Source organism: Mustela erminea, chromosome 16 (assembly GCF_009829155.1).
Source record: "Mustela erminea isolate mMusErm1 chromosome 16, mMusErm1.Pri, whole genome shotgun sequence".
NCBI classification, from domain to species: Eukaryota; Metazoa; Chordata; class Mammalia; order Carnivora; family Mustelidae; genus Mustela; species Mustela erminea.
In genome coordinates, this window is record NC_045629.1 from 48,095,698 (window position 1) to 48,107,864 (window position 12,167).

The following is a 12,167-nucleotide window of genomic DNA, read 5'->3' on the forward strand; positions in this document are numbered from 1 at the left end:
AATCCACATGCTTATCACATTCATGATAAAACCATCCTTGGGCAACTTAGCTTTTATCTGTTTTCCATATTGTGCATATTGACTACCTGTCCCTCACCCACTACCCCGTCACCCCATAGGATTTTCTTTGAAGAAAGAGCACTATGGCTAAAAAGTAGTGTGAAAATCTCTGGAAACAATGAGCTCCAGAACCTCTTCCAGCTCTAAGAAGCATGATTCAGATACATTGAACTGAGAATTTGAATTTGGCCTAGATTACCCTATTTTATAACTCCATGTCAACAAAAGGAAAGCTGTGAACAAAGACAGTTTTTTTCCCCACATAGTGCACACAGGTGTGACTTAGTGGAAACAGTGGAACTCAGCCAGGTCTTCAGTTCCCTAGTGTAGTGCTCTATCTCCAAGCTCTGCTTCCTGTTCTTGAATACAGTGATTTGCTAAAATAGACACACCTGGTCCCAGCACCTTGAAAATGGATTTTTCCTTTCAGTATTTCACAATACATTCATGTATTGATGAAGGCATTCTCTGGGAAGCCATCTGTCTGAAATTTGCAGTAATAAAAGCCTTGCTAGTCCTTTAGGTGCTCATAATGGTATCTGTTACTTCATTCCTCTACTCTTTTCTCCTACTTTTTTTTCCTTATTTTTTTTCATTCATTCATTCATTCACTGACAAGGCATGTGTTTGTGGAGGATCTACTGTGTGCCCACTAGGTATGTAATAGTGAACAAAATTAACTAGTCCCTGAAATTATGGATCTTGCCATCTGGTAGGAAGACATAGTAACAAAAACAAAAAGGTTTAAAATTTTCTGAAATGGAGAGTACATAGATTATGATTTTAAAGTGACCTCTGGGGTGCCTGGGTGGCTCAGTGGGTTAAACCTCTGTCTTCGGCTCAGGTCATGATCTCAGGTTCCTGGGATCGAACCCCGCGTTGGGCTCTCTGCTCAGCAGGGAGCCTGCTTCCCCCTCATCTCTCTGCCTGCCTCTCTGCCTACTTGTGATCTCTCTCTCTCTCTCTGTGTCAATAAATAAACATAAATAAATAAATAAATAAGGTGACCTCTGGAGACATATTCCCAATGTTCAAATCCCAGCTACACCATTTAACACACATTTTTGTGCAATTTTTGTGATTTTTGTGCAATTTTGAGCAAGTTATTTATCTGGGCCTCAGTTTCTTTATCTTAAAATGGGGATAATAATAATACCCACTTTACAGAGTTCTGAAGATTAAATGAGTTGATATAGAGTAATGCCTAACACATACTAAGTGCACATAGAAAAATACCAGGCACATTCTAAGCATGCAGTAAGTGTTATCTGTGCATTGATATTGCTTAGAGAATATTAGGGAATCAACTAGTTAGGTGATCAGTATTGCCATCTTAATCACCATTATCACTGTCATCCAATATACGCATCTCACCTTATATACGTGGTTTGTTCTCAGGATCTACAAAAATGGACATAGGGGTGCCCGGGTGGCTCAGTGGGTTAAAGCCTCTGCCTTCAGCTCAGGTCGTGATCTCAGGGTCCTGGGATTGAGCCCCACATCTGGCTCTCTGCTCAGCAGGGAACCTGCTTCCCCCTCTCTCTCTGCCTGCCTCTCTGCCTTCTTGTGATCTCTCTCTCTGTCAATTAAATAAAAAATCTTTAAAAAAAAATGTACGTAGCACATTTCTGGACCCAGGAGTCCTGCAATCTAGTTAAGAGAGCGAAAGGCTTAAAAGAAAATATCAGTAGAAGGTAAGATATGCTAAGTACCAGATAAATTATATAGTATGTCCTACAGGATTATAGAAGAGAGGAGTTATTGTGGGCTCATAAAGTGAAGGCTACATAGAGGAAATGCCCACTATACCATCTATTATTTAATTTCACATCCCCATGTTGGTCATCTGGCCAATTACTTTGTCATTGGCGGTGCTACCTGCGGTCTCTCTGCCCCCCAGTCCCTACTCCTACTGCACATTTTGATCACATTAATTTTTCTCAAGCACCACTTGTCATTTATTTACTTGGCAAGTTCTTTTAATGTCCCATTGTATATAGCAGTGTTTCTCAAGTATTAGTGTGCGTAAAATTACTGAGAGTTTGTAATAAATGTAGGTCACCAGGTGTCACTCTCAGATAAGATACTTTTGGCATGGAGCCTGACAATCTCTATTTTAACAGGTTATTTTGACTCCAATGGTCAAAAGACTCTGCTTTCAAGAAGACTGGCAAAAAACCTAAGAATTCCATTTTCTTAACCTAGAATCTTGCTTTATCCTGCCTTTGCAGCCTCATCCTCCACTATTCCCATTAAAATATCTCTTTTATTTGAGCTAAATGGGGCATTTCCTTTGCCATACATTTACCCATGCTCTTTCCTATGTTTTGTCTCTTCATTTATGTGGCTCCTTCAGCCTCAGTATCTTTACTGCCATTTCAACAAGTCTAAATCCTGGTTTCTTTCAGTCTTGGAGCAGGTGTGTTCTAAAAGCATCTTTAGTAGAGTATCTCTAACCTAGAAGGTAAGCTTCGAGTTTAACTGATCTTTGTGTCAACTCTTTCACGTGGGAACCTAAATAAGCACCTTGCAAATGATTCATTTCAGTTTTTTCTTAATTCATTCATTAAGTATGTATGGGGTGCCTTCTGTGTTCCAAGCACTATGCTGGGTGCTGGTGATAAAGTAGAAAAATAAACATGCAAAAAGTCCTCTGTTTTTATGGACCTTACATTCTAGTGAGACAACTGTAAGTAAATATTTTTAAAGTTTTGAGAAGAGTAATCTGGCAGTGTTATATGGAATAGGTTAGGAAAGGGAAAGACCAGTGAAAGAAACTAATTAAGGAACTTCTGTAATTAGCCAGTGGAGAATGGAAGGGCCAGTGAGAATAAAAATTACAAAGGAAACAGCAAGAATAACTAATGAAGTGAAAGAATGACTAATAGTATACTTGGTAGGGACCGGGAAGGTATATTTAATATTTGAGCCTTTTGGGAAGGAACAAATAAGAACTTAAGTTGTAAAGGTGATATTTGGGAAAAGATATTTTAGAATGTTATGGTGATCTTTTATTTCTTTAATTTTTTATTTATATGTATTTATTTTTGGACCAGTATAAGCTATTTATTCAATCCATATCCCGCCATGAGCAAAGGGACGGAAGATCAGTATACTGGGCAACATCTGATATAAGTAAGGAAGGTGAGCTTAAGGTCCCATTTACTTTTCTGGTCCATGTACAGAGTCCTGGTCCAAACCAGTGCTGTGGTCCACATTGAGTAGTGGTCCAGGTTCTCTTTATTCATCTTCATGACCTGTTGGACGTGGATTTACATGAGAGTTACAGTATAGAGTATGATTACCATCTCTCCAGGGAAAGGGCTTGGACCTGATGTGGAGATGAGTGTGGGAGGTGAATTCAGGTCTCTTGTGTTTTCTGTGATGCCAGGTTAGAAAGATGTTCAGCATGCTCACTCCTACACTGAAGAGTGCTAAGAAGTAGATGAGGGCCTTCCACATGCCAGCTGAGCCCTCCTTGCCATGGGCATCACTCTTTGACTTGGACTGCCCAGCTGTGCCCTGGACCACCCTAGCAGCCCAGACACCCACTACCCACCTGCCATTGCCATTTTCAACTTGGACCTATGGTGATCTTTTAGATGCATGATACTCATAATGGAACATCTAAGTAGAAATTTTCAAAGATAGAAATAGTAAGGTCTTGTAACAGTTCATCCCTCCCTTCTCCCCTTCTGTAACTCAGCTTCACTAGTATTCCAGTAGTCTCAGCTGTCTCAGGGCCAAAATCCTCCCAAGAAATATTCTACATCTCATTTTGATTTTCTGGGGATGTGGCATGACTCCATGTCTTAGCCCACTATTCTGTCCTCCAAGTATTTGTGCAGAATGAGGTCTAGGTCCAACCCCAGAAAACCATCTCTAATTATAGCCCTCCCTTGAATTGTTCTTAGCTGATTGGAGGTTTGGTTTGCTAGAAGAACTAGGAAGTCATCATAATTAGAGAGTCCTTTGGGACTTTGGGTATGGTGGTGAGGGTCATCATCTCCCTATGTGAAGATCACTGTGTCATTTATGATTCTTGGGAAAATAGGCAAAGTTTGGAAGTCAGATTATGAAAGCATTGGCATAACACATAGATTGTTTGGGAAGCTGCTTGCATAACCTGGAAAATCCTCTTTTCCATTCTTACAAGTGCTCAGGCAAAAAAATTCAAATCATTTTTGTCTTCTGTCTTTCTCTCATAATAGTCCAACAGTCCAGTCACTAGCACATACAGGTGTGTGTGTGTGTGTGTTTCACATAAATTTTATGTGATTTCCCCCACTAAGGTGTAAACTCCATGGAGGCAAGAACTTTGTTTCTGCTGGATCCCTAGCAGTACCTGGAACATAGTATATACTCAATAAGAATTTGTTGAATGAATGAATAATGTGAAATATTTTTTATGCATTTTGCGTAATAATTTTGATATTGGCTCTATCTTCAGTAAGCTTAAGAAGTCTTTAATCCCAACAGAATTATTATAGCTTAAGTCCAAACATTAAGCATACTTCACTGAGTGACATTATCTTACTACTATCATTTAAAAAAATCTTTATTCTTTAAGTAGTTTAGAGACATGTAAATTTTAAATACTAAGAACACTCCACTTTAATGATGCTAATTTATTGCTAATTCATGCTAATTCACTGTTGTGAATATGATCTTCTGAAATTTAGTATTAACAGGAGACATTCTGATAAGATCATCTAGTGATCATATAATAGCTATTATTAAAACTTATTAAAAATTTATTAAAAAGCTTTTTGAGAACGTTTTCTCAGGAGTTTCCAGACTTACCTACAGGTTTAATGTTTATAGAGATGATGCTTGATACTTGGGAGGACTTAATGTACACTTTTCTTCTTAACTTCTGAATGTTCATTCAAGCAATTCCACATAATCAAGAATATCCTTAAGATATGTGTTGGATTATCTTTGGATTACCATTAATATACAAAAAAAATTGTTTTCTCAGAACAGCAAGAATTACTTAGGACATATCAACATATGAAAATTAACTGATGGTGTAGGACTAGCTGACCTCAGCAATTGTTAGGAATACTTACCTGATTTAGAGAATAGTTCAGATTTGTAAGGGTTCAAGGGAGAGGTTGTGATCTAAGTAGTTTGTGCAGAAGGGTATTTTGGCCTAGTGATGATTTTTATGGAGTAACAACACAGAACAAAACTTCTAATGGAAAAGAAGGGCATAAGCAAATGTTTTTCTCTAACATCTTGACCATTTTGCATTTCAAGCCCATTGCATGCATCATTAAGGTATTGACAACATGAGAATCAATACAATACACAGAGAATCAATATGTAGCTTGAGCTCAGTGTAAATTTGATCTGCAATCATGGAGTTAAAGTGTAGCCAGGAAAAGTTTGTAACTGACCCTCTATTCTATGTCTTGATGGACTTCAATGAAATTAGCTACAGAAGAGAGAATACTGAGATTCAGGTTTAATTTGAGAAGAATCTATAGTTAACTGAAGCAAGTTTGTTTAGATTTAGAAAATAAAATATATAATAATGAAAATCAGTTCAGTATTTTTATTGAATAACCATGTTCTATTCGGCAGTGAAAACCAGCTACTGGATAAAGTTAATTATGGATATGCTGAAACCATTTTCATTATTTTTAACTTGTACTAAACCTAGGGGAAAATTCATTTTAAGAGCATGCTCTTGCTTCATTTCCATAAACTCTACATAGTTTCCGCAAAGGAGTATATGTGATTTGAAGGATAAAATAATCAAATAAGAATATGTATGTATTTTTATCAATAGAAAGTTCTCCAAGTTCAACTGTAGTTTTCTTAACAGAAAATCAGGTTCATAGTTGCAAGGCAAAAGCCCACTAGAATGGTTAATAAGCATACTCTACTTCTGCCGTCCTGCAGAAACTAAATGCAAACTTTTCTGTGACTCTTAACGGAGAATGCATAGGCTCGGTAAACTTTCATCTGCTTCAGGGTCAGGGCTGATTCAATCTTAAGGCAAGTTTATGAGAGTGGCTGATGTGATACAGTTGTTTCTAGTAAAATCAGACTAGCTCTAAGGAGCCAATCTAAGTCAGTCTCTGAGTAAAATTCTATGAGAAACAGACTCCAACTCAGACACAATTGTAAACCCTTATATAATAAGGACTTGCAGCTGATTTAATCCTATTGAAAATCTTTAAGCAGCCATGAGACAAAATGGTTTCCACATTGACATCAGTGGAATGAACCTTGGATTTCATCAGTATGAAGAGTAGTTACCTTGTAACACACAGTAGCCACTTTTTAAGAATTAACAGTGTGGCCATTTCAAAGCAGGTTGTTGTGTCTGAGGTAAAGGCATCTGTTTTGATTACGATTCAAGTTCCCAGAATGTGTCAAGTTTTATTTTTAAAAAACTGAATTTATTACAAAAAGCAAACAAGTCAAACTTAAAATCAGAGGTTAGTATAAATCAATGAGATCTAGTCTCCTTGAACAAAAATGACCGACCTCTTCCAATTTTATATGTGACAGAGAAAGAGAGGGAAAGAGAATGAAAACTTCTGTTTCTGAGTTAAGTCCTTCTATGCAAAGTTTCACCTGGAACTAATTTTTTTTCATGAATTTAGAAGCTCCTGAAAATGAGCTTATGCTATGAAATCATATATGTATAAAAGGACAGACAGACACAAAAGTTTAAAGGTCAGTACTGCAGATAAAATCTTGATAAGTAGGATTTGAACTTGTGTGGGTATGTTGGTATATATACTTTTTTAAATTTATTTGGCTTATCATATTGAAACACACTGATAATGATCAAGGTATTATAGTCCATTTAGCACTAGAACAGGTCCCTTTTTGTAATTTACAACTTTAATTAGAACAATAGACCAAACATGGACTACAGTAAAACACAACCTTGCCTGAACTATCTCCATGCTTCTTTTATTGCATTTAGTGCTGGTCTTGAAATGTGAATATTTGAACTGATACTTAGCAAACAGTAGTGGCCTCATACTGTTACTTCAAAGAGCCGGAAAAGTAACTTCATGAAAAGGAAAACTTGAAACTATAGTACTCTTTACCATTCTATTTGTTAAGCAGTGATGGGTATCATTAGTTCTGCTCTTTTGCATAATTATTGCAGTATTGTGAAAACGTTTTTTGCCATCCAACTGGGAATAATTATATTATGTGGGATCTGGTAGAACATTTGGCTTAGAGAAATAAAATATTAAAAGCCCTGATTTTCTAAACACTCTATCCATAGTACCAAGTACACACAGTGCTTGTGCAAGTTTGGTTTTTAAGTAAAAATAACTTGGATTGGTGACACTTACGGAGATGTTTCATGCAGAAGGCAATTTATTCTTATAATTTTTTAAATTAATGTGCTTAGATAAATTTTACCTAGCATGTCACTGACCTACTCTGGTAATTCATGTATAAAATAACATGTTTATTAAGTGCGATGCTGATATCACTGAAAATTTGAGACCTAAAGATATATATTTTCTTATTTACTTGCTTAAATGTATTCATCAAATTGAATTCTCTTGCTGATTGTTACAAAAATTTGCTAGTTATGTAAAGTTTCCAGAATATGCTATCTCTGTGTTAAAGGTATATATAAAGACCCTCTCCCAGCAACACCACCCCACCCCAACCCCCAAACCAAACTTCTAAAAGATACAGCTAGAAGAGTATGTTTGCAACGTTTAGACAATGAGGCATATAATTTTTTCAAGTTTGTAAAAACTGCTTTGTAATTCCGGTATGTGAAGCCATTAAAATAGTATAAGCAGTTTTTTAACTGATTTTTTTATTGTTTTTGATTTTGTAAGATCTTTACTTCTTTGAAAACATTACTACATTTTAGCAAGGACAGTAAAATTAGAATAAATGTCACAGTGATATACAGATGTGTTTGTCACTTTGATTTTGTGGTTTCACACTTGATTTTTCATAATTTAGAAGATATGAGAAATGATCTCGTGATTGGCAAACGATACTCTGATGAGTATTAAAGTATGACTGTTGCATGGTGGAAATACTACTTCAGTATTGCTGTTATAGAACCATAGTTATGGTAGGAAGGTGGGAAAATATGTAGATATATCTATGCTCATATATAGTTAAGGTTTCCTTAAAATGATCAAGAAATTAAAAGAAGTAATGCAAATTAAAACATTGAAGTAGATGCCGAATTACCCTTTGTTGTCATTCATCAAAGCAAAAATTGTATTTGTTTTATACCTGTTCGTTCTCAAGAGGCTGGTTTTGATATATTTTTCTTTAAAAAATTTTAAATATCCATTTATTTGCAGCATTTTTATTAGTGAGGCAGACTCTTTGAAGGTGCTCCTAAAAATGTCAATATGACCAAACCGGAAGTCTCAGTCAATCAACCTTATCTTTCTCTGCTCCACAAGGCCACGGAAGAACATCTAACTAATGTCATTTGAAATTATTGTAATGCTTTCTTTGGTACTGTCACATACTTGAGAGTGGTTTTCGCCACTGCTCCTGAGATACTGTGGCTCTTGCCAGACTCCAGGGTGAGCTTGGAAACTTACCTTTCTCCATACATGAAAAGGAGGAATTAGCTACAGCTCCCCAGCTACTAGTACAGCTTTCAGCACCTTCTCCATGGTGGCTCATATCTGTGCTGTGGAGAACTGTGAAAGGATGGGAAAGTGCACTGAAATGATCGAAGAAGTAAACTATCAACTTGACATGTTTTCCCAGCCCTTGAAAAATCTTCTCATATTGAAACCCATTGATGGTGAAATTGTAGAATTCCTCTAAGTACCATCTGGTTGTGCTCAAGGCTTTAAAGCTGTTATCTCCGCATCCAATTTCAGAGTCCTATCCTTTTTTCTTCACCAAACTATCCATTTGTAAGCCACAAATATTTTTCCAGCTCTTTCAGATTTTATCTAAAAGTATATTTTAACAGTATTTAAATAGTTCTTAAACAATAACAATTTATCTTGATAGATGGCATGCTGTGTTTTTTCATTTTATTTTAATTAGCCATTGTGGAACCAAATTCCCTTTTGTTTTAGCCTTTTAAATATTGTTTAATTATAGTTATCATGCCAGATATCTTAAAGGTTATTTTACCAATACAGTTTCATTTAACATAACCCATATGGAATCAATAGCCCAGTTTCCTAAAGTGAATGCTTGGAAAATCTTACATTCATATGTTAAGAGTACACATCCTTTCCTCATTAGTTGGAAAGTACAGGGATTTTGGCACGGGTTCTGTGTGGAAGCATTGTGCAGCTTTTATATGGATTTTGTTTTTAGCCTTTGATGACACTGTTTAGAATAGGAAGTATCTAATAAGTAAAGCATTTTGTCTCAAGTGCTGCCAGTGTGTTTAATATATGCCTGGAGGTCTGAAACATTATCTTCTTCACTGCAGTAATATGCATTTAATTCTCTGAAAGCAGAAGGTCGAACTTTTAAAAGGGACGCAAAGTACATTTTCAAACAGAATAATTCAAAACATATGGAAGAGGGGACCAGCGTAATGTACAGTTGGTTTTTATGGTTTAATCATGATCATGTTAATGCACACCAGTAGCTAATTAAAGAAAACTTTTATTGTTCATTTTAAATGAGTTAGGTAAAGAGTGGGCGAGCTGATATAACAGCACTGCCCCAAGATCCGTGTGTCTGTTGCCTTCACTAAGAGCAAGCAGATACTGCTCTTTTTTGACAACTTAAATTATTAGTCCCTTCAGACGATAATAAAGCTAAAGTTATTTTCAGAGTTACTACACTGTGAACTTTTCTTTTCCCACAAAGGAATAGTAAATTGATGCCCAAGTTTAGGGCTTAGCACACATAATTAATTATAAAGCTTTTCTCAAGAGCAGGCCAGATACTCTTTAGTATAACAGATAAATCTGCAATGAACTGGTGACAAACCAATGGATTTTTAAATATGTCTCAAAAATCATCAGCTTATTTATTTCAGTGCTGCAAATAGTGTGGAAACTTAGAAAAATGGAGGAAATCTTGGCTTTTAACCCAGTTTGAAGAATTTCGTTGCCCAGGACTGAGAAAGTTGTACTTTTTTTTTTTTTCCTCTCCCCAATAAGAGTCAGAGTCTTTCATCTCTGGGTCATTGGTTCAAATTCCATTCTGCTCGGTAGTGACTAGAATTAGTTACCATCTGACTTCTGTTCAGTAACCTGTGTGACCCAGGCTGATAGCTGCCATCCTGCCCTTGCTGGTTATTTATATCTCAAGATCAGGCTACTTGACATTCACTAGAGCTGAATGTGGCAATCTCAACACACACTAGGGCTGGACACTGAGTATCTACCTACGGGCAGTTTGTTTTGTCACGTTAACACCATTAGAGAACCCTTACTTTAAGGAAGGAGAGACCAGATTTTCAATACAAATCTCTGAATCATAAAAAGAAAATACAATTCTCGATGCATAGAAAGTAGTGGAGTTAAGTGTGGATGCCTTTCCTGATGGAATGAAAATGGTTGAGTTCTGGATTTGAGTTTGCCTCAGAACCCAATGTAAAGGATTTCTTTATTATGTTGTATACAGGTACTTAGTTTGTAATATGTCAAAACGTGGCCAGTAAATCCTAGACTAGTTTTTTCCATGTATTATTTGAGAATTCCTAGTTGGTAATGGATTTGGATGTGTATTTGAACTTTTTAAAAGGGGATAACTAAAAGCTTTAAAATTAAATTATTTTGATAATTGCGATTTTTTTTTTATTTTACTGAATTTTTCAGTTAAATACGTTCACTTGTGTATTCAGTCAGCACATAATTATTAAGCTCTGCTATGTTATAGGGAGTATGGTGTATGCTAAGAATACTAGTGGCGTTCCGTCTTACCCATAGCCTAATATCAGACTGACCTTGGACTTATTGATTCATCTTTCTAAGCCTCAGTTTCCTCACCTGTGAAATGGGAATAACACTACCCCCTTCAGAGGGTTATAACACTTTGTATAGAAAATGTAGGTGTGTGCTAACAACATTTGGCAAATAACAAACATAACTCAGTGGTATTTTTTATCTTCAATTGCTTGCAATTGAATTGCTCTGAGACAGGACACAGTGTGAAAAGTGCTGTGACAATAAATATTAGCTTGTTATGAAACTGTAAAAACGGGAAAGACTAGCACCATCTGGAAGGGTTAAAGAAGTCTTCTCAAAGAAGGTGACTTTTTTTTTTTTTTTTAACTTACCCTTTATTGCATGCCGCTATGTATTATGTTCAGCACATTAACTCGGGCGCCTGGGTGGCTCAGTGGGTTAAGCCGCTGCCTTCGGCTCAGGTCATGATCTCAGGGTCCTGGGATTGAGTCCCGCATCAGGCTCCCTGCTTAGCAGGGAGCCTGCTTCCCTCTCTCTCTCTCTGCCTGCCTCTCTGTCTACTGTGCTCTCTCTCTGTCAAATAAATAAATAAAAATCTTTAAAAAAAAAACCAAAAACACATTAACTCATTTAATGCTGAAGCAACTTTGTGGGTTGGGTATTAATGTCCCCAGTGTGAAGTTGAGGACCCAGCAGAGACTGTGAGAATAACCAAGTAGAAGTGTGATCAGCTCACAAGGTAGAGAGTACAGATCAGGAAAGAGCCCATGAATATATCTGGAAAGACCTTAAAGACTACAGCATATGGGGAGGTCTGTGTCCACATGTATGTATATGCTAACAATCATGTGTTCCTAATCTGCAGACCAATTTTTTTATTTAATATTCTATCAGAAACAATCATCAAACATTTATGGATCCTCTCTGTAGCATGCCAGGCTCTCCTGTACTTCTTAGTGGTACACAGAAGCAACATGATGTGGCCCAGTCCCTCTGGCAGTCCTTCACCTGGTAAAAGACAGGCTTGTGGCCCATTATTGAGTATTTACTCTATACCAGGCACTGTGCTGACCTCTTTAGACAAATTAGCTCATTGAATCCTCATACTCTTGAGATCAAATTTAAATCCCTGTTTTACAGATGAGATTATACAACCTTAGGTTTGTAATTTGTCTAAAATCATACAGTCAGAAAGCAGTGAACTTGACCCCACATCCATCTGCCTCTAAAGCCTGTAAATGTTTTAACACA

General features: G+C 36.6%; 1 protein-coding gene and 1 pseudogene across 7 annotated transcripts in view; one reads left to right on the top strand and one right to left on the bottom strand.

Moving 5' to 3' along the window:
* Positions 1–12,167, top strand: part of VPS13B (vacuolar protein sorting 13 homolog B) — a 769,746-nt gene that overhangs the window by 539,657 nt on the left and 217,922 nt on the right. The gene's annotated exons all lie outside the window — the stretch shown is intronic.
* LOC116575025 lies at positions 3,301–3,632 on the bottom strand (annotated as a pseudogene).